Source organism: Bombina bombina, chromosome 5 (genome assembly GCF_027579735.1).
Source record: "Bombina bombina isolate aBomBom1 chromosome 5, aBomBom1.pri, whole genome shotgun sequence".
Classification (NCBI taxonomy): Eukaryota; Metazoa; Chordata; class Amphibia; order Anura; family Bombinatoridae; genus Bombina; species Bombina bombina.
Window position 1 is genome coordinate 670,137,932 of NC_069503.1, and position 24,304 is coordinate 670,162,235.

At 38.4% G+C, this 24,304-nt stretch overlaps 1 long non-coding RNA gene across 1 annotated transcript; it reads left to right on the plus strand.

Annotated features, from left to right (window-relative positions):
• Positions 1–4,500: 4,500 nt before the first annotated feature.
• Positions 4,501–21,028, plus strand: LOC128660676 (uncharacterized). The gene is made up of 3 exons (XR_008402573.1): positions 4,501–4,559; positions 14,807–14,919; positions 20,459–21,028. It is a non-coding gene; the product is annotated as an uncharacterized LOC128660676 (long non-coding RNA).
• The last annotated feature ends 3,276 nt before the right edge of the window (positions 21,029–24,304 follow it).

The window sequence follows — 24,304 nt, forward strand, 5'->3', positions numbered from 1 at the left end:
ATCCTCTGACTTAACAGATATAGCATATATGGAGTTTGTACCTAATTAAATCAAATAACCATGAAAAAGGGAGGCTTAGCAATATTCAATGTCAAAAACTTTAATTTAAATAATGTGAACACTGCACACTTAACTTCAAACTCTGGGTTTCAAATGATGGATTTAAATTTGAATTGACCCTTTGACTTCCTGTCAGTATTAGGTTATGCTCACTTACTGTCCCCCCTGTTAATGAGCTGCATCTGAACACAATTTGTGAATCACAAGAGATGTAGAATACTACTTTACTCTTCTGCTTGGTGTAATCTGTATTTAGGTTACCTCACCTTCCAGTTGTGTCACATGACCCTGCTCACTTCATCCTCCTTCTGATTAATCTATATATCCTTCACTTGCTAGGAGGCATCAAGAGGGGTGCCTCCTATTGGTCCCAATTTTTGCTGCTAATATATTGACAGAACACAGGTGGCGCTGCAGCACAGCTTTTCCTTTGACCCATGTACTGCAATGGAGAGAAGCGTTCCTGTACCTGCCTCTCCATAGCATTACATGGGGGGAAAATATTTTTTTGGGACGTTTTTTTTTGTTTTAATTAAAATTTAATTATGCTTTGGCTACATATGGCAGGGTAGGCACTGCCTCCCCTGCCTCCTATGAGTGCACGTCCCTGGTATAGATATATAGTATATTGTACCAAAAAAGCCCATATATATATATATATATATATATATATATATATATATATATAAAGATAAAAAAATATCAGAGGGGACGCAACTGCTGTTCAAGAGCTATTATGTAAAGTTACAAACTGACAATAACACACCTAGTGTTTTGTCAGCATAAAAATTGTGGTGGTGCAGACCCTTATAAAATGTTTTTTATGGTTTAGAGAAGGGAGAAATGACTAGGAATGTAATCCTAGTTGTAGAAAGACAGGGATTTCAGCACTCTTTTTGAAAAAATAAAGCTCATTAGACCATAATACGTATTTAAATAGTGAATTTTAATCCAATTGTGAACAGGGAAATCTTCCAACTGTATGCACACCACTCCCCAGATGAGAAAGATACAACACACTGTATCACATTCGTTGTAGGAAGTTAATAAGGAAACAATAGTTACTTATATACATACTAGAGTTTGTATTCAAAACCTGACCGGTCAGGGGTACACAGCTTGTACAAAGAAAAAAAGGGCAGCCAAAACTTAGTAGAATTAATATGTGATACCTTTATAGAACCTCTACACCCTGCTGCACACAGAACCCCTAGTGGAGAGGTATATCCTGGGCAGGTATGAGAAAGTGGGATCCAAGAGGTCAAATAGGGGTACCACAAACAGAAGCAAATCACAACTTATTGTCACAGTCACAATATGGTATACAGTGAATAGCGATTTTATATATAGTCAAGGAAGAAGGCCTTATTTTTAGACTCACTACACCCAACTGCTCACAGTACTCCAAACGAGGAGAGTATAATACTGGGCAGTACATAAAATGGTAATTGTTACCAGGATCTAAGTGGTCTCTAAGTTAGGCTTCCTTGAATTTAACAATATGCATGTAGAAAGACATTTATAAGCAATAATAACAGACAGTATGTGCCATTTTAGTGCTTTTTTGTTAGCTATTCATGCAGAGCTTGCAGTAGGAAAAGTAAGCAAAATAGAGGGTTATAGCATAAAGCACAGAAGGTGGTATTTCCTCAGTATTTCTGGGATCCTGAAATGCTGACAAGTGAGACTGCATGCAAAGAAGATTGTAGCAAGCAAGAAGAAAAGCAGTTCACAGTGTTGTTACTACGAAGCCAGCATGACATATGAGCAACAATGTTGCTATCCTCAGCAATTGTTATAACAGTACCCAGAGTCAACGTTCTTTGTAAGTATATTGCTTACGCACCAACTAGATATGCAAGTTATCAAAAGTAAAGAGCAATTGTATCCGGATACAATTGCTCTTTACTTTTGATAACTTGCATGTCTAGTTGGTGCGTAAGCAATATACTTACAAAGAACGTTGACTCTGGGTACTGTTATAACAATTGCTGAGGATAGCAACATTGTTGCTCATATGTCATGCTGGCTTCGTAGTAACAATACTGTGAACTGCTTTTCTTCTTGCTTGCTACAATCTTCTTTGCATGCAGTCTCACTTGTCAGCATTTCAGGATCCCAGAAATACTGAGGAAATACCACCTTCTGTGCTTTATGCTATAACCCTCTATTTTGCTTACTTTTCCTACTGCAAGCTCTGCATGAATAGCTAACAAAAAAGCACTAAAATGGCACATACTGTCTGTTATTATTGCTTATAAATGTCTTTCTACATGCATATTGTTAAATTCAAGGAAGCCTAACTTAGAGACCACTTAGATCCTGGTAACAATTACCATTTTATGTACTGCCCAGTATTATACTCTCCTCGTTTGGAGTACTGTGAGCAGTTGGGTGTAGTGAGTCTAAAAATAAGGCCTTCTTCCTTGACTATATATAAAATCGCTATTCACTGTATACCATATTGTGACTGTGACAATAAGTTGTGATTTGCTTCTGTTTGTGGTACCCCTATTTGACCTCTTGGATCCCACTTTCTCATACCTGCCCAGGATATACCTCTCCACTAGGGGTTCTGTGTGCAGCAGGGTGTAGAGGTTCTATAAAGGTATCACATATTAATTCTACTAAGTTTTGGCTGCCCTTTTTTTCTTTGTACAAGCTGTGTACCCCTGACCGGTCAGGTTTTGAATACAAACTCTAGTATGTATATAAGTAACTATTGTTTCCTTATTAACTTCCTACAACGAATGTGATACAGTGTGTTGTATCTTTCTCATCTGGGGAGTGGTGTGCATACAGTTGGAAGATTTCCCTGTTCACAATTGGATTAAAAATTCACTGTTTAAATACGTATTATGGTCTAATGAGCTTTATTTTTTCAAAAAGAGTGCTGAAATCCCTGTCTTTCTACAACTAGGATCAGTGGAGGCTCCTCCATATGTGCACTCCCGCACGTGAGCCTCCTGTGGAAAAGGGAAAAAAAGAAAGAAATTCATTTTTTTGGCTGAATAAATATAATTTCCCCCTATTGGAAAAATTATATTTATTCAGCCAAAAAATGTTCTAGATTGTGCAGTTTAAATAAAATGTCTAGATTGTGCAGTTTAAATAAAATGTCTAGATTGTGCAGTTTAAATAAAATAAAAAAAAAATCCTTTAATATACCTCTCTACCGCACGTGCGGTAGAGGAGGTATAGGCTGCTATATCCTTTTGGTCATGTTTTCTATGTATCTGCTGCTCCGCCCATAACAGAGCCTATACCTCTGCTAATCGCACAATTTTCAATGTGCGATTAGTGCCATTACTATGGGCGGGCAGCAGGGGGAGCACTGTTTTTTTAAACTTGTGTGTTATCCCTCCCTCCTCCCTGCTCTATGTTATCCCTCCATATTGTGGATCACAGTGGCAGCGGCAGCGGCAGAAAAGGAAGAAGCAGGAGACCGGGCTGAGTGATCTAACCAGGGCCGGCTCATTCATGATGGGACCAAGTGGGTCCAACAACCCAGGCGGCACTTTAGTGACTGACTCAGTTACTGTGATAACCAGACGTGAGTGTAGTGTACTGCATAGTTGCCAACTGTTTTTTTATCTGAGTGACACTTCTTACCTCAGCGCGCTGCCACTCACTGACATCTCAGCTGCTCCCTACCTGCTAGTTACTCCCTGCGTGCGGTGTGTGTTGGAGAAATGTATTAGATGTATTAGGCCTGAGAAATGTGCCAGAGTGAGTGCAGTGGTCTGTGTCCCTCTCAGTGAGATCCATTTCTGGCAGTGCAAAAGTGTTAGTCCCAGTCTGACTTTTCTATCTTCTTAGCGTACTGTTAATGGGAATCTTAGCTTGGTCTCTCAAGCTTGCTTTAGCTCTGTCTGCTCCGTGACACAATATTATTATTACAGTGAGTGTATTTAGACCTTGCTCTGATTCTCTGCATTTGCATTAAGCTGAACCTTGCGTGCTGTTTCACTGAGGTTTTCTGTTACCAATCTCCTATCATTCTGCCGTTTTCAGTAAAAATCCTAGAATGATAAGAGATTGGTAACAGAAAACCTGAAAGTGAAACAGCAGCACGCAAGGTTCAGCTGAAAAAAAATGTAATTGTGAAAAATCAAATGATACAAATATTAGGCTGTTATATGGGGATTACATCAGTGAGACATATAGTGCATGTTGGTTCTTTATAGACTTGATATGCACTGAACATAACATAAACAAACTTGCAGCAAACTGTCATCACTACACCTTCCTTCAGATAACATGACTCCGTAAATTGGAACTATTATTTCTAGCAAAAAACCCCCTCTACTTTCCAGTGCATATGAGATTTGTAGTTTTTAAAGCATGATTTGATGCGTAACATTCTTTCCTCAAATGACTACAGTTCCCATCATGCTACTGATGTTTTATGTAGTAACAGGAAGTGTGTCTGCTCAGTGCTTTGCTTTCAGTGTAGCCCATAAGAAACATGGCTGAGCAGCAAGAACACATAACTTAAGGTTTGTACAGCTGTGTATAGAGTAGACTTGTGTTGTTGTGTCTCATTGTGTTACTGTGTACATGTGATATGACATCACTGTGTTACTTTGTGTGCCAAAAAGTTTGTGTGTCACACTTAGTGTGTTTATTTATGCCACTGTGTCTGTCACATTGTGTGTTAATGTTTGTCTTATTTTGTGCATGTGCCACTGTTTGTTATTGTGTGTGGTGACTGTCAAAAATTATAGTACTCTGTCATTTTTACTTTGTGTGTGTGTAATTGTGTTTGTGTTACTTTATGTGTCTATAAGTCTTACTGTGTCTTTGTGTTACTTTGTGTGTCTATAAGTCTTACTGTCTGTTTGTGTGTCTATAAGTCTTACTGTCTGTGTTACTTTGTGTGTCTATAAGTCTTACTGTGTGTTTGTGTTACTTTGTGTGTCTATAAGTCTTACTGTGTATTGCATTGAGTGTTATTGTCTGTATGTCACTGTGTTTGTGTTACTTTGTGTGCCCATAAGTCTTACTGTGTGCTCCACTGAGTGTTTTGTGTGTGTATGTCACTGTGTTTTGCACCAAGTGTTATTGTGCATGTCACTGTGTTGCACCAAGTGTTATTGTGTGTGTCATTGTGTGTTTGTGTTACTTTTTGTACTGTCTGTTTCACCAAGTGCCATTGTGTGTTTATGTTACTTTTTGTACTGTCTGTTTCACCAAGTGCCATTGTGTGTTTGTGTTACTTTTTGTTCTGTCTGTTTCACCAAGTGCCATTGTGTGTTACTGTGTGTTGTGGTGAGAGGGCTTTGTGTGTAAGGCAGAGGGGACCTCTAATATTAAATATATATTTATTAATAAGTTACTGGGGAGGGGCTCTGTGAGTGAGGCAAAGGGCACCTCTCTATAATATTATATATCTGTATATAAGGTACAGGTGAGGGGCTATCTGATAAAGGCAGAGGGAACCTCTCTATAATATTAAATATGTATTGATTTATAAGTTACTGGGGAGGGGCTATGTGAGTGATGCAGATGGATCCTCTCTATAATATTACATATCTGTATATAAGGTATAGGTGAGGGGCTATCTTATAAAGGCAGAGGGAACCTCTCTATAATATTAAATATGTATTGAGATATATATATATATATATATATATATATATATATATATATATATATATATATAGGTCCGTGAACCCCCATTTGAATAACCCACGAGCCGCCACTGACTAGGATTACATTCCTAGTCATTTCTCCCTTCTCTAAACCATAAAATATATATATATATATATATATACAGTACTGTAGAAATATGTATTTATGAATAAATAGAACATATTCTGCTATGTGAAGAACTTTCATGTTGTGTTAGCTCACTCGAGAAAATGAGACAGGGTTTGCGCGACTTGTTGGGTGTTAGTTTTTTTTCCTCACTTTTCATGCTCCATTCTATGGGAGAACATGGTTAGCACAGATTAATCTCAGTGCTGTAAAACTGATAGGACAGTGCTTCACAGTTAGGGTTGCCATATTGTCGCTTTAAGGTGGGTGAAGCACATATGTCATGGCTCTTATAATGGAACATTTTCAAACATTTCTTTAAACAGTCCCTGAGATATATATGTTTCACAAGTGTCCTCCCTTAAAGCCACAATATGGCAACCCTATTCACAGTACAGTTGGACAATGAGCCAAAACGTACTAAAAAAGCAACCATAGAGGTATACAGCACAAGTAAAATATCCCAGCGCTCTCTTGAGCCAAGTGTGATTTAGAACTCACCATGTTTGAAATGCTGCAATATGTTTAATATGACATATCAATTACAATATTTTTAATATGACATATCAATTACAATATTTTTAATATGACATGTCAATTACAATATTTTTAATATGACATATCAATTACAATATTTTTAATATGACATGTCAATTACAATATTTGGATTTTGAGAGCCTGCAGGCTCGCCAGGAACACCAGTTATGAAGCAGCTGTCTAAAGACTGCTGCTCCATAACCTGTCTGCCTGCTCTGAGCAGGCGGACAGACATCGCCGAAATTTAACCCAATCGAGTACAATCGGGTTGATTGACACCCCCTGCTGGCGGCCGATTGGCCGCGAATCTGCAGGGGGCGGAGTTACACCAGCAGCTCACAAGAGCTGATGTTGCAATGCTGAATACGGAGAGAGTATTGCTCTCCGCATTCAGCGAAGTCTGTCGGACCTGATCCGCACTGTCAGATCAGGTGCGACAGACCTTTGTTAAATAGGCCCCCATATCCTTTCTATCTGCCAAACACTTAGATATTGATTGGGATTTAAATATTTTGAATGATTTACACATTTTTAAACTCATCCTTTATAAAATAATGAATTATTATTGTTGGAAGTTTTACTGTATTTGCCAAGATAACAAATTTATATGTATGTTAGGAGTTCTAATTATTTAATAATAAAAAAATAATTACTTCTCTTACCTTAGAGTCTAAGGTCCTGTAACGAAATTATACATTTCTCATTTTCCATTGAAGATGCTAAAATCTAAATATCATGTACAATTTCATTTTTTTCTAAAGCTATGAAAATGTTAAAACTGTAATTTCCCATTCATAAGTTATTTATATCAGTAAAGCATTCAGAGTAATAAAAATAGAATTAATCATTTTGTACTGAAATATAAAATTTCCACATTAATAAACATTAATATATTTAGCACTAGTGAAAAAATTCCCTAGTGTTTCTTATGGTTGTTGCTGATAAAAATTACAAAATGTTTGAAATTATATTTTTATAATTGAAAAAAAAAAAAGGTCCATGAAGCTCAACACATTTTTATTATGGATGTGTAAGAACACAATTTAACCATATTAAATACATGTTTCTATGAAAAATGTCAAATTAAAGATGCTTAATTTGTGAAATTGCATGTTTGTGCACATCTGGTTAATGAGATTGAATCTTACTGACTGATACAGAAGAAAACTACAGCTCTATTGATGGACAGTGACATAAGCGGTAAGGAATAAGTAATTATATATTCTTCAGAAAAGTAACATCAATAAAAAAAATCCTTTATGTCCTCTTTCAGAACCAATAAAGAAAGAAAATGGCTTTAATGCCTTTTAAAGGAACAGTATACACCAATTTTCATATAACTGCATGTAATAGACACTACTATAAAGAAGAATATGCACAGATACTGATCTAAAAATCCAGTATAAAATCTTTTAAAAACTTGCTTAGAAGCTTCCAGTTCAGCACTATTAATGAGTTAAAGTGAAGGAAACTTTGGATGAATCAGTACCCTGTTTTCAAAAATACTATTTAAAACAGGGGCACTTTCATTCATCAAAGTTTACATTTCCCCATTTTTGTACAAATACCTTTTATTCTGGAAGCCTCTCCAGCGCTTCCCCCACCTGTCACAAGCCTCTATATCAGAGCTTTCCAAACTTTTCATGTTGGTGGCACACTTTTTAGACCTACATCATTTCGCGACACAGTAATTCAGTTGTACTGGCAAACAGGAGGTTAAACTAACTTGTTTTAAGAGATACGGACACAAACATAAATGATATAATAACAAAATGTATTTACAACCAAGTAACAGTATGTAATTATGTGCAAGAATTAAAAAAAGTTTAATAACACCAATAGCTACTTAATATTTTAATGGGATGTATGAGGTTGATGGGATGAACACAGTTTCTGAATATTTGGTGGAATATTAGATAAAGACACTCGCATTTTATCATCAAGCATTTTTAGGCTTCCCCTTCCTATCCATATATCAAGAGCAGGAGCAGCAATGCACTACTGGGAGCTAGCTGCAGAAAAAACCCACTTTGACTTCTGACTTTAGCCCAGCGTTTAAGCTGCTGCCCTCAGAGCTCTGCGAGTCCGACTGACTACTGCCCACACTGCAAACACACTGCTGTCCCACTCACTAACTACATGTGCAGTCACGAGCCAATTAAGGAGACTACACGTGCAGTCAGGAGCCAATGTGCCGCCAATCGGAATAGTTTCAGTTCCCACTGAGCTGCGCCAATAGGTTAAGATGATCTGTGACCCACTAGGTATCAATCACGTGTCAACCATGTGATATGCGTAGCAGGCAGGCGGAAAGTCAGAAACTAAAAAAAATTCAATTAAAAAAAATTTGTGCTGAAGCAGGGACACACCTGCACACTGCTGCCGACACACTAGTGTGTCCCGACACACAGTTTGGAAAGCACTGCTCTATATACATCACTAATGAAGAATCGGGCAATTTTTTCTCTGGGGGGGAAGCTGTGATTGGAGGAAGCCGGATTCATCATTGGTGAAGTATGAAGAGACTTGTGACGGGCTGGGGGAAGCGCTGGATAAGCTTCAAGAATAAAAGGTATTTGTACAAAAAAGGGGAAATGTAAACTTTGATGAATGAAAGTGCCCCTGTTTTTATTTAAATTCTTTTATTGGCAAGAGTTCAGTGTACAGTACATATCAATGAACATTACAAGAATAACAAATCTTACACGGTAACACAGACTCTAGTATTTTGTAAACAGAATTTGGAAACAAAACTAAGTAGGATAAAAAAGAGTATAGCAATTAATGAAGTATAGTAAAGCACTATGGAATAATCTGAAATAAAATAGAATAAAAATAAAAGTAAAATGCGTCTAGCCTCTGAGTATCAATCATAATGGTAAAAAGATAAATTACTCTACTAAGGTTGCAGTACTAGTGCTAGGCATTGCGCCCGTTAGTTCCCTACATGGTCACAGTTAGCTAGAGGAGTTATTTATGGTCTTAAAGGGACACTGAGCACAAAAATTTTCTTTCGTGATTCAGATAGAGCATGCAATTTTAAGCAACTTTCTAATTTACTCCTATTATCAATTTTTCTTTGTTCTCTTGCTATCTTTATATGACAAAGAAGGCATCTAAGCTTTTTTCTTGGTTCAGAACTCTGGACAGCAGTTTTTGATTGGTTGATGAATTTATCCACCAATCAGCAAGGACACCAAAAATGGGCTGGGATCTAAACTTACATTCTTGCATTTCAAATAAAGATACCAAGAGAATAAAGAACATTTGATAATAGGAGTAAATTAGAAAGTTGCTTAAAATGTCATGCTCTATCTGAATCACAAAAGAAAAAATTTGGGTTCAGTGTCCCTTTAATATAATCATCCCATATAGCGTGTATCATAATGACATTTTCTGTAAGGCCTCTCTTGTAAGCAGAATATTCCTCTAACTCCAGCAGCTCAGAGACCTTGGCCCTCCATAAACCCAATGTGGGAATCTCTTCTGACTTCCATAGTCTAGCTAATAACATTCTAATGCTATTAACAAAAATCTGAAACAGGAGGATAAGGGATTTACAGGGCAATCGTGTAGGTCTATTCAATAGCCAGATCTGGGGATCAGGGGGTGTGGAAGTCTGCATGATTGTTTCCTTTTCATGTATGACCTCGTACCAGTAGTGGTTTATTTGAGAGCACAACCACCACATGTGCCCCATTCCACTCCCTAGATGACCACACCTCCAGCATTTGTTACTAGTGTTGGGAAAAAGGCGATGAAGTTTATGGGGGGTTAAATACCAGCAGTGTAGGATTTTATAGTTGGTTTCTAAGATGTTGGCTGAGGTAGAATATTTTTTTGTGTTCAAAAATATATTGGTCACTATCTGGGGACCAATATTCTCTCTCCCACATCTCTATGGAATATGGTAAGTTACCTGGAAGTTATTTTTAAGTTTGTGGGTAAAGATATAGTGGTGTAGTCATCTGTAGGAGAACCAATAATGCGCCCAGTCAAAGCCCCTGTTTATTAGTTGGTCCTGTGTGCATACAGATTCGTTTATGTTTACACTGTATATAGGTATGTCACCTAATATCAGGGATGGAGATGTTGAGTTAATTAGTGGTGTCAGGGAAAAGTCAGAGTTGTGTAATAGAGATGTCAGAGGGCCCGGGCTGAAGGACAGGCACGGGTTGTGCCTGGAGGTAAGTTCCCACTGTAAGGCAGGTTCCTTAGTAATAGGGTTAGTCAGCTGTTTGAGTTTCTCTGAGAAGTCCGTGCACCAGCACAGGCTAGCAAGTGGAAAGACAGGGTTTAGATGTTCTTCTAGATGTACCCACCTTCTCTGCAAAGTGCCTACCCTCCAGTCTAGGATTCTCTGTGGGAAGATGGAATTTCTGTATTTTTCTAAGTTGGGTAAGCCCAACCCACCATGGGATCTCGGTAGAGACATGGTAGTTTTGTTTATTCGTGCTGGCTTCTTATTCCATACAAATGCATTGAATAAATTCTGGACCTGTGAGAGATATTTAGGAGGAAGAGGAATTGAAAGTGCTCCCATGATGTAGAGGAGTCTAGGGAAGATATTCATTTTTATAGTGTTTATCCAACCCCACCAAGAATGTTTTTTTGAACTCCAGGATGATAAATCTCTCATTATTGCGGTTTTAATTGGGAGGAAGTTAACTTGGAATAGCTTATCATATGATTTAGGGAGATATATACCCAGGTACCTCAGGGCACCACTGCACCATCTCAAAGGGCAACTATCTTTAAAAAATTCTACTGAGCTTGGAGGGAGCTCGAATTCTAGGATCTCAGATTTACTCTGATTTATTAAGAAGTCAGTAGGTTTATTAAAAGTGGCAAGCTCTGACAAGAGGGAAGGGATCGATTTTTCCGGATTGGTAAGGGTAAATAAGATATTGTCAGCGAAAAGAGATAGTTTGTAAATATCCTGACCTATAGTGATACCTGAAATGTCAGCATTACCCCTAATGTTGGAAGCGAGAGTTTCGATAAGAAGCGCAAAGAGTAAGGGAGATAGAGGGCAACCCTGGCGCGTACCGTTTTTAATTTCTATTGGGGGGGATAGAGAGCCATTTATTAGTATACAGGTGCTTGGGGAAGCATATAGTGCAAATATTCGTTATATAGTGGTGGAACTAAGACCGAAGGCCTCTAGGGACGCCTTCAGGTATGACCAATTGACGCGGTCGAAGGCCTTCTCCGCATCTGTTGAAATTAATACTGAGGGAATTTTATTATTAGTGATATGCCAAATTAGATGAATTTTACGGACAGTATTATCCCTTGCCTCCCGTCCTGGAACAAATCCTACTTGGTCGTAGTGGATGAGATCAGGGAGGAAGCGATTGAGACGGTTCGTGATTATTTTTGCGAAAATATTTATATCTGTATTGATAAGTGAGATTGGGCGTAGTTAGCTATTAAATCTGGGGATTTGTTGGGCTTTGAGATGACCGATATATGTGCTCGTAGTGTTGTCGGGGAAAAGACCTTATTCTCGTCTATGCTAAGATAGTACCTGAGAAGATATGGAGACAATAGTTCTTTAAATTGTATATAGTAAGAGTTCCCGAATCCGTTCGGACCCGGGACCTTGCCTGAAGGAAGAGAGGATATAACTCTGAGAAGCTCTACCTCTGTGAATGGGGCGTCAAGTTCTAACTTTTGATCATTAGACAGTTTAGGGAGGTTCAAGTCAGATAAGTAGTTGCCTATTTCCTCAGGGCTGGGGTCCTCTGAGCCTCGTCTTATGTTATATAGATTATCATAATATTCCTTAAAAGCTAAAGAAATGTCGGTAGTAGAAGACCTCACAACTCCATCTATACCCCGAACACCCATTATACACTGCCTATTATTTATTTTCTTAAGCTGACGAGCCAGCATTCTACCTTGTTTGTTTTCCCCTTCATAGTAGACCTTTCTCAGAAATAGAGCTTTATTTTTAGCTTCGGAGCCCAGAAGAAGGCGGAGCTGGTTTTGTTTATGTGTGATGCTATCTAAAAGAGAGGTGTTTGAGTGGAACATTTTATGTATCTCCTACAATTTAGCTATATGTTCTAGTAGAGAATTTAGGTATATGTGTTGTTGCTTTGTCTTGGCGGCCTTAATGGCGATGAGCTCGCCTCTGATTACGCACTTATGTGCGTTCCAGATACTATGTATATCTACTTCAGGGGTATCATTTCTCTGGAAGTACTCAGTTAGTGCTTTCTGCACTTGGACATAGACCAGGGGATCTCTAAGGAGGGAGTCATCTAGACTCCACATGGAAGAGGAGGGGGAAGAGGAGGGCCATTGGAATTGGCAGCTAATTATAGCGTGGTCGGACCAAGTTAAAGGGTGGATGTTGGTATATGTGACGAAAGAAAGGCTGGTGACATCAGTAAAAATGTAGTCAATTCTTGTATATGAATGGTGAAGCTTGGAATAAAACGTGTAGTCCCTCTTGTCCGGGTGTTGGAGTCGCCAGGTGTCATGTAATACTAGTTGTGAAAGAAAGTGTTTAATTTTTCTCAGCATTTTGTTAGGAACTGAGGACGTGCCAGAGGAGCAGTCTAATGATGGATTAATTGCTAAATTAAAATCACCCCCAGGACCAGGCTGCCCTTGGCCAACTCTAATATTTTGTTACTGAGCATGTGAAAGAAAGGGGTAGGGTTTACATTAGGAGCATAAATATTTACCAATGTTATAGGCCTATGGTAGAAAGTGCCCCTGCTTTTAATAGTATTTTTACAAACAGGGCACTGATTCATCAAAGTTAACCTTCACTTTAAGTCTAGGACACCCATTGCAATGGGCTGGAAAATAAAAAAGAGCAGACACTCCCCCTCCCATGCATATGAAAAGACCCTTTACACACACATGAGCAAGCTGGAGTAGGTGGACAACAGTCTGGGCTTGGCTAGGAATCTGAAAATCAGCACAATTTTATTTAAAAATGAGCAAAACTATACATTGTTAAAAAGAAGAAAAAACCTGTATGGGCCATATAAATGGATCATCTACAAAACATTTATACAAAGACTAATCTAGTGTACAATGTCCCTTTAATGTTCTATACCAGATGCTCATTGCATGAAAAAGTGAAAGTTTTTAATGTCTCTTGTATTTGTTTGTTACATAACTTTCTTTTTTTTAAAGGGACACTAAACCCAATTTTTTTCTTTTATGATTCATATAGAGCATGCAATTTTAAGCAACTTTCTAATTTACTCCTATTATCAATTTTACTTTGGTCTCTTACAATCTTTATTTAAAAAGCAGGAATGTGATGCATAGGAGCCGGCCCATTTTTGTTTGAGAACCTGGGTTATGCTTGCTTATTGGTGGGTAAATGTAATCCTCCAATAAGCAAGCACTATCCATGGCACTGAACCTAACATGGGCTGGCTGCTAAGATTTACATTCCTGCTTTTAAAATAAAGATAGCAAGAGAACAAAGAAATTAAATTAGTAAATTAGAAAGTTGCTTAAAATGTCATGCTCTATCTGAATCATGAAAACATTGGGTTCAGTATCCCTTTTATGATTTAGACAGAGTATGCAATTTAAAAAAAACTTTCCAATTCACCTCTATGATCTAACGTGTTTTGTTTTCTTGGTATCCTTTGTGATTGCACTGTTGCTTGCACATAACTGTGTTTATAGTGACAGTAAAAATTAAACTTCATTCTTTTGGAATCCTTTGTTGAAAAGCATACTTAGGCCCTGGAGCACCAAAGCACTACTGTTAGATCGCTAGATGGGTGGTTGCACATATATGTCTCTTCTCAATAGCTTATCTTATTTGCTCCATTTATCATCAACAGGCAGACAGGGGCGTACATATTCACCCCTTTCAGCCGGACTTCTCCTCTGGCGGGCAACAATCTTGCTTCATTTACCATTGCACACAAGTGCTCAGGCGAGACTGGGGAGCTTGAAATTTTCCACCTAAGAGGTGGAGAACAGGACAGGGAAGCAGCTGCTTGATAAATCCTGACTGCAGGTTTGCGTGTGTGAACCTGCAGTCAACGTGGGAAAAGGGCTTGATAAATGTAGCCCTATGTGTTCAGCTAGGCCCTTCAACAAATGATGCAGATAAAATGGAAGAAATTAGAAAAAATAAGTATATTGGAACATTGTTTAGCAAAGTGTATCGACTAAAATAGGAGAGGAACAGCTTAAGGGAGATTGACTTTACTGACTGGGAAGGTTATAGGGGGTTGGGGGCTAGGCGTAGCCCCTTCCTTTGGATAGCACAGCTATAGCAGGACAATAGAAGAAGGGATGGGCAGTGTAGATAAGCTGCAACTAGCTGATCCTAAATAGGCTAGCACAGGGATTGGCCAGGAGGGGGAGAGGGGGTATGAACAGGAGTTGAGGAAATTAACTGCCTATAAAGATGATTGCACAATGCTTGGAGCTCACAATAATTATTTTCTTTTTTCAGAGCAGAGCAGTTTTCTTTGTTGCAGAAATGGCTCCAAGGAACAGGATAATTGCTAAGAAATTGGGAAAGAACTTTGTATACTGAAGTCTCATTCATTGTTACATTTCTAGCTGGTAATGTATAAATAGGTTCTACAGCTTAAAGCTGTGATTTAATAGTGTATTTTATATCTATAATTTAATATCAAATAGATCATTGTATCCTATATAATATTCATGCTAGCATTGATTCAATTTACCACTGTAGAAAGGGTTTTTGTTTTTTATACTCATAAGCTATTTTTAGTTACTGGTAAATGTTTTGAAATTGATTGTGGCCAGATCAGACTCATTATGCTGTACTTGTTGATATATTGAATTGTTAATAGGTATAAAATGCTCTGGTTGATTATTTAGTCAGTGTTTTTACATGTTTGTTTAAAATTAGGAGCCAGTAATAATATTTAGGAGCCAGGCATATCTTCTGGAGCCAGACAGTTAGATTTGTATATAGATATATGGATAATAACCCTTTAGGAGCCGGGGGCAAAAATTCTAGGAGCCAGTGGCTCTCAGGCTCCTGGGATTGTTGAGCCCTAATTTAAGTCATATATAACTATTTCGGTTAGATAGCTAAATTATACCTCCTGGAAATTATAGTAGCTTTAATATTTACTAGCTATATGTTATATAAGCCATATTCCAAATTCGTTAAGGTTACTGGCTAATCATAAATTGTTCTATCTAGTAACATTAAATGGTGATATTTTATAGTTAAGTTATTTTGAGGTAAAGTCATTTCCTAATAATAACGTGACCATATCCAGGATACAGGCGATTTAATTGAATATTAATTAATCTAATTAACCTTACTTTATATTATAATTTTTATATGGTAATAATCAATTTATATATATGGTCATAACCAATAGTCTATTTACTGCATACATATAATCACTGTGTTTATAAAAACAACCTGTTCAGAAATAAGCAAATATTTTAATTTGGGATATTTATTTATTTAATTTGATATTTGATAGTAAGCTTGTTGTCATTAATTGCTAAATATCTCAATAGTGTGATTTTGGAGTGCGCTTCTGGAATTATATAACAATTTTCTGGGGTGCACTGCTAAGATTCTACTATGTGAATTGGGGGTATTGCTGACAATAATTTTATTGTTGTTATTAATATTCATAATCCATAAATAATCTCATTGGGAGGGCACTCCTAAACTGTACTCATATTTATTGAATACACAGCTGAAATATTCTATTAAGCAAAATATCTAATGGAGGGGAGAGAACGGGGGTTTAAAGGATAAGGATACAGAACAATCTGATCAGGAATATGATGCAGATGATGAAGTCTCAGCAACAAGGTTGCTGCCGTTATCTAGGCATTTAAAGACAAAATTAGTGGAAAACGCTGAGAAGGCCCTGAATGGGTTATAGGTTTTGCTTTCTATGCACAGACAAAAGGGATGATGAGGTATTTGCATTTGATCGCTGATTGTTACATGGATGGCATATGGGGGGTTCTTACAAATTCCCAGAAGTTTTGAGAGAAAAACTAGGGAAGGAGGTAGCCTTAGGAAGGATGGCAGGCCCCCCCTTTAATGACAAACAGCTAAAGAATTTGATTAAATTATCTTTGGGGTGGTTACCAAAAAAGAGGCTGGTAAATTCTGAATGATTCAGCGATTATCCTACCCTAAGGGTCAGTCAGTAAATTATGCATCAGTATCCTACCAGCATTTGACCAGGCAGTAAATTTGGTTAGGTTGGCAGGCTGGGTCCTGATTTAGCAAAAGTTGATATGGAATCTGCATTCAGATTACTACCTATAAAGCCAAAAAGTTTTGTTTTGATGGGATGAAAATTTGAGGGCAAGTTTTATATTGACAAATATCTGCCTATGGGGTGCGCTATATCTTGTGTGGATTTTGAAATGTCCAGCACTTTTGCATTGGCTGGTAGAGAGAAGGGCAGGTGAGAGTAGTATCGTGCATTACCTTGATTACTTCATGGTAGTAGGTAGAAAGTGTACAGGAGAATGTGATAGAGTTCTTAATGTACTGCTGAAAATGTTTGTAGAGATGGGGGTTCCAGTGGCAGATGACAAATCAGGGTGTCCCTGTTCTAAGTTATTCTTTCTAGGCATTTAGAGTTATTCAGTAATCCCCATTGCAGATTGCCCCAAGATAAGGTTGTGAAGATAAGGGAGGCCATACGGCAGGTAATTTATAAAAGAAGGTATCACTTGGAATATGCAGAAATTACTGAGGCTGTTACATTTTGCATGCAGGGTGATTCCAGTGGGAAGAATCGTTAAAAGAAGGTTGGAAGTGAGTACCAGAGGGGTTGTAAAGCCTAGTCACATGATTTGACTGAACAGTCAATAAAAAGGGGATTTAAAAGTATGAGATCATTTCCTAAGTAGTTTTAATGGCATCAGGATTTGGGAGCAGAAGTTGACAGCTAATGAAATCCGGTTATATACAGATGCTGCAGGAAGGGCAGGGTTTGGGGCTTATTTGGATGGCAGAAGATGCGTGGGTAAGTGGCCGCAGGCTTGGCATGAAAAGGGTTGGTGTTACTTGAATCTTTCCCAATTGTGACAGCGATAAAACTATGGGGGAAAGAATTGGCTAACAAAAGCATTTTGTTCCAGTCTGACATAGAGGAGTTGTAATTGTATTAAATAACCTATCAGCATCTTCCCCTCAGGCCATAGCATTCACGCAGCCTCTAGTTTTAAAATGTTTAGAGCATAATATAAAGTTATAAACACATACCAGCAGTTAAGAATGTCGTAGCTGATGCTTTATCAAGGTTTAAATGGGAGGCCTTTAGGAAGCTTGCACCCAATGCGGCGCAGAAAGGCAAGGATTGCCCCATTTATCTTTGGCAGATTGGGAGCAATTAGAGGTAATCAATGGTTTGGTCAGACAATCATTGACAACACGGACATGGATATTTTTGGACAATTTGGTATAACCTAGGCACGCAGGTATCAAGAAAGGCAACTTAAGCACTGTAATGGCAGGAATCTCCTTTGCGCAGCTGTTGGAGGAAGTGGATGCGACAAAAAAGATTCCTGGTTAGGAAAAGGGTTAGAGGTTGGTCAGCGGAGAGATTGGAAATCTTAGAAAAAATTTTAAACAAGGTTTGTACTGCTGGTTTCGAGAATACAATTTTTGCGACAATATTTATGCTGGCTTTGGGAAAGCATTGAGGATGGAATGCCTGTAGAATCAGGACTAATATTCATATGAAGATCAGACAGATAGGGAAGGGAAAGGGGCTTGGATAACTTCTAAAGCAACAGGGGGTAAATATGTCCTGTTTCACATGTGAGAGGCTATTTAGGTGTAGCCCCTGCTAAGGGCGTCATGTTCTTTAGGCACAAGAATGGTAGTAGTTTAACCAGGTTCCAGTTCAAAAGGGTTTTTTCATTAGTAGTGGAGAAGCTAGGTTACGTTGTGGTGATAATGTGTTGTTTGGTGTGTACATTTCAGGTAGAGCCACAAGATTATGGATAATCAGACACTCCTACGTGCACTGGGCAGCTTCACACACAGCTGCAACCAGACAGGGAGCAAACTAAGGTTTTAGTTCTAAAGAAGCAGGAAGTAGGTTGATTGGGAAGAGAGGGATGAAATGAAACCAGTTATTTGGGACAGCACAGATCTCTACGAGAAAGTGGGGTCTACCCGATATCTTAATTATACACCTGGGTGGGAACGACATAGGTTTGGTTCCTTCAATTGAGCTACAGGAGCAGGTAAAATAAATATTCAGCTGGTTCAAGCTAAAATGGGTGGGGACTGAACTAGTCTGGTCTCTGTCTTGGAGGGATAGTGTCACACAGGAAGGATGGACATTGAGTGGTGGTCTGCCGGTAAAAATAACATGCTCGCCTGCTCTTCAAACCTTGTGTTATTTGCTATGTCCTACAACTTCTTAGTCACGTGGGGCCGCCTATTTCTTTACAATGCTGGTGCCTTGATCTGTATGATCGGACAAGAGTAGGAAAAAGGTAAACCAGGCTGTTATGATCTGTTATGATCCAACAAGGGTAGTAAAAAGGTAAATCAGGCTGTTATGATCTGTTATGATCCGACAAGAGTAGGAAAAAGGTAAACCAGGCTGTTATGATCTGACAAGAGTAGGAAAAATGTAAACCAGGCTGTTATGATCTGTTATGATCCGACAAGAGTAGGAAAAGGTAAACCAGGCTGTTATGATCTGTTATGATCCGACAAGAGTAGGAAAAATGTAAACCAGGCTGTTATGATCTGTTATGATCCGACAAGAGTAGGAAAAGGTAAACCAGGCTGTTATGATCTGTTATGATCCAACAAGAGTAGGAAAAATGTAAACCAGGCTGTTATGATCTGTTATGATCCGACAAGAGTAGGAAAAGGTAAACCAGGCTGTTATGATCTGTTATGATCCGACAAGAGTAGGAAAAAGATAAATCAGGCTGTAATGATCTGTTATGATCCGACAAGAGTAGGAAAAGGTAAACCAGGCTGTTATGATCTGTTATGATCCGACAAGAGTAGGAAAAGGTAAACCAGGCTGTTATGATCTGTTATGATCCGACAAGAGTAGGAAAAATGTAAACCAGGCTGTTATGATCTGTTATGATCCGACAAGAGTAGGAAAAGGTAAACCAGGCTGTTATGATCTGTTATGATCCGACAAGAGTAGGAAAAAGGTAAATCAGGCTGTTATGATCTGTTATGATCCGACAAGAGTAGGAAAAATGTAAACCAGGCTATTATGATCTGTTCTGAGGTCTGAGATCTGAGGGCCATCGTAAAGACCCTTACAAGGTAAGAAAAGGTCACTAGGTGTGCTTTGGTTGGCGGCAAGAGGGTCCTCTTTTGGTGGCGGGAAGTGGACGCCCTGGCACGTGGGTAATGCAGTAATGGGGGGAGGTGTGTAGGGTACGGGGGCGGGGTATTGGTCTGTCGGTCAAACCCACAAGCCCTCCTAGTCTGCAGACCTTTCGGCCCGTTACTAGCAAATTGACGCCCCTGAGTTGCGCGCGGTCACGCTCCTTGGTTACGTGGGGACGCCCAGTTCTCTCGTCATGCTGTTGCATGAATTGTGTTATCAATTCAAATCCAAATTGGATTAAGGATATGTTATCCTAGTAGTTGAGGATCGCTCATTTTTCATAATTTAGATTTGAATTTAATAAATGTGACCTTTTCTAACGCCAAATCTGTGTCTGTCATTATTGGTATATGAAAATTGGGTAAAAGGGGTTACCAAACTAAAGGTAAAGTGGGAGCATTTGGGTAGCAGGTACCTGTGAAGATAGTTAAAGTGTAAATCCCTTAGCAAAGTGTATCGACTAAAATAGGAGAGGAACAGCTTAAGGGAGATTGACTATACTGACTGGGAAGGTTATAGGGGGTTGGGGGCTAGGCGTAGCCCCTTCCTTTGGATAGCACAGCTATAGCAGGACAATAGAAGAAGGGATGGGCAGTGTAGATAAGCTGCAACTAGCTGATCCTAAATAGGCTAGCACAGGGATTGGCCAGGAGGGGGAGAGGGGGTATGAACAGGAGTTGAGGAAATTAACTGCCTATAAAGATGATTGCACAATGCTTGGAGCTCACAATAATTATTTTCTTTTTCCCTCCCTCCCTCCCTAGAAATGACGAAGCCTAGCCCAAGGAAGAGGTCACGCACAAGAGCGATCACAAGCGACACGGCTAAGGGCAGATGCTGTGGTGTTTCCGCCACTCAGATTAAGACCGCCCGTGTAGCGCCCCTTAAGGGTTTTTTTGCCACGAAGCAGGAAATCAGCTACTGGTCTGTCGGTCAGAGCTGGTGGATGGCATAGAGAAATCATGGCATTTTTAGTGGTATATTTCATGACGCGGCGGGAAGTGGGCGTCCTGGCACGTGGGTAATGCAGTAATGGGGGGAGGTGTGTAGGGTACGGGGGCGGGGTATTGGTCTGTCGGTCAAACCCACAAGCCCTCCTAGTCTGCAGACCTTTCGGCCCGTTACTAGCAAATTGACGCCCCTGAGTTGCGCGCGGTCACGCTCCTTGGTTACGTGGGGACGCCCAGTTCTCTCGTCATGCTGTTGCATGAATTGTGTTATCAATTCAAATCCAAATTGGATTAAGGATATGTTATTATCCTAGTAGTTGAGGATCGCTCATTTTTCATAATTTAGATTTGAATTTAATAAATGTGACCTTTTCTAACGCCAAATCTGTGTCTGTCATTATTGGTATATGAAAATTGGGTAAAAGGGGTTACCAAACTAAAGGTAAAGTGGGAGCATTTGGGTAGCAGGTACCTGTGAAGATAGTTAAAGTGTAAATCCCTTATGAAAGAAAATTCTTGGGTTGTTTGTCCCTTTAAGGTGGTAGATTCTCTTTGTGTGTTTAAAAATGAAGGGTTTATACAGTCATCCAAATTTTCCTTGTATTGGATACTAGTGGTTGGTGCAAAAAAAAAAAAAAAAAAAAAAGAAGAAGAAAATGATGGTGGATTAATAGTTAGATTATGAGTTACATTTTTTTTTTTTTTTTGGCTAATCTATTTTTTTTTAATGTAATGTGGGGGGAGACAGCTGAGGTCTATTAGTAAATTATTAATAGTGAATTTAGCAGAATGTCACTATATATCTGTCTATTCCATGGAAAAAGAAAATAATTCTAATATACATAAATATGAATGGGGCATTATTTGAATTTTTTTATTCATTGGAATTTGAAAGTATTCTTTTGTTTTTCGTGAAAGAACAATATTTTTAATATTGTGAAAACTCAGTTTATATTTTACACTTCTTTATTTCCTGCTCCTCACTGAACCTTTATAAAACAAATTATTTGAAATAGTCAGTATAAAATGACATGTAAGAGATTGTGACAAGTGAGTTGTTTTCTTACCCAATAAACAGCAGCTGAAAGCTTAGAGGCTATTGTCATATCAAGATGTTACATCTGCTGTATCAGCCGAGGAAGTTGACAATGCTTACTTGTCTGTTAATAACAAAGAATAAAAATGAGCAATCACTCATTGAATGACATATTTGCAGATTTGTTACTGAATTGGGTTAAATTGAAAAAATACATTGCAGCAAAAAGAAAATAGATACCAGTGCATCAATTTGGCAGACCATTAACTTGAAGATTGCTTTAAGGCCAAGAAGGCAATTGCCCTGTTTCTTAGAATGTTTACAACTGACAAAAGGCAAAACTAAGAACAAAGGCAATGGTTGGGGGAGGGTTGTTTCTTTTTCCTATATTATTGTTTTCTTTCCAATGTAAACCGATATATAAAAGATAAAGAGATAAGACTGCATTGTTATGCCATGGCAATTCACGTTTCACTATAGGAAAAGTAAACACGTTAACATTGTCATATGATAATAATTATATATAGAACAACAAGTTTGCTATATATTTGCTATATAAAGGGACGTCAGTATACTGTAAAATTGTTTTTCCCTTAATATGTTTCCAATGACTTGTTTTACCAGCTACAGAGTATAAAATATAGCAGATATTGCTACTTTAGTTTTATTTTTGTATATTAAGCCCTTCCTGCCATTAGCATGTTCCATGCGGTCCTAACTGCGCTGGGCTTTAGCGCCGTAAGGACCTCATGGAACGTTCTATCCGTTCTACTGTTCTGAAGCAGCTACAGATTCCTAAATGGGATCACGGACTGGAGGGCATGCCTAGCATCATAGGCACTCCCCCCAGACCTGATCCCATCATTGAAATCACACTATCGCATGTACGATAACGTGATTTCAAATTTTACTTATTTGTTTACATCAGAACTTTGTTCGGATATAACAAATAAGTACCGACAGAAAGGGGTTAAATAGCTGTTTTTGTTCTTTCAAACAACTACCTATTAAAATAGGTTGCTCTTGCAGGGAAATCAGCTTTCTTTATTTTATCATTTTCTGTACAAACATGTGCTTCTTTTTATTATTTCTGTATGTTTACCAAAGAATAATTGAACATTAACTTTTAATCTCCCCTAAACCCCAAATGGGAGTATAATTTCTTCTGCTAAATATGTTATCACAGTTTATCTATAGCTCTATACTATAGAAACGTTCACTAGAGCTAGGGATACCACAGGACGAATCAACTATTTAAATGCTAAAAGAAAAGAAAAGAAAAGGAGTTTTATGTAACAAACTTAATACACCCCCGTGTTTAAAATGGATCATTGAGAACACATTAAAGGGGAGAAAAAAATTGGGTTCACTGTCCCTTAAAGTCTGAAAACTGTGGGCCCCAGTTTTAAACACTCAAAGGTTCCACAAGCCTAAACCTGCTACATATCTCTCTTAAATTGGGTTCAGCAGAGATCATGGAGTCTGGCTATTAAATAAACAAGGTGTTAAACACGTTTTTACACTTACCTAATATATTAATACATTGCACAACTTCAGAGAAATCTTGTAATTAAAAGGTGTTTGTTTACTGTTCCTTTAAGAAAAGGTAATTTATTTGAAAAAGTTGTCATATAAATTAGTGAACATAAGAGCGAAATGCTTTCCACAGAGTGGAATTTTTAAAAATAAATAAATAGATACTTACATGTGCATATTACAGGTGAAAACAGCATCTACATAATTATACATGAAGAGGGCATTCAATAGCCAAGAAGACCCAGTTTGCATTGATATTGTAGATATTAAAAAGCTTAGGAGTTTGTGCACTTTAGGTTCAGCACCCTGGATAGAGCTTGCTTAGCCACCAATAAAGCAATCATAACCCAGGTTCTAAACCAAAACTAGGCCAGCTCCTAAGCTTTACATTCCAGCTTTTTAAATAAAGATAGCATGCGAACAAAGAAAAATTGATGATAGGAGTAAATAAGAAAGTTGCTTAAACTTGCATGCTCTATCTGAATAATTAATTAAAAAATCTGGGTTTAATATTCCTTTTCTTTTATTATTCAGGAGCAATCAATTTTAAACAACTTTCCAATGTACTTCTTTTAATTTGCTTAATTTTCTCTTTACCTTTTGTTGACGGAGCAACAATGCACTACTGGCCTCTAGCTGAACACATCAGGGGCCTGATCCGATATGCAGCGTCGCCCGCAAAAGCCGGCGACGCCAAATTTTGCGCTGGTTTGGTATCACATATACGGCGTAACATAGAAGTTACGCTCGTATATTTCTGCCTTCGGCCGTAGTTTTTTGGCCCATAGACAGGTATACCAAACCCGCGCAGTTTGGTATCCAATATACAGCGTAAGGACTTACGTGGCGAAAATGGAGAAATCTTACTCCATTTTCACCTCACCACAGAATGCAAGCGTAGTAAGCCTTACGCTGAGTATTGGAGCCCCGTAGTTCCCTAAACTGCCTGCAAAATAAAAGCTAACACCTAACGCATGCACAATGTCTATCTACCTGTCAACCGCAATCCCCAATAAAGTGTTTAACTCCTAAACCACCGCTCCCGGACCCCGCCGCCACCTACATTAAATGTCTAACCCCCTAATGTG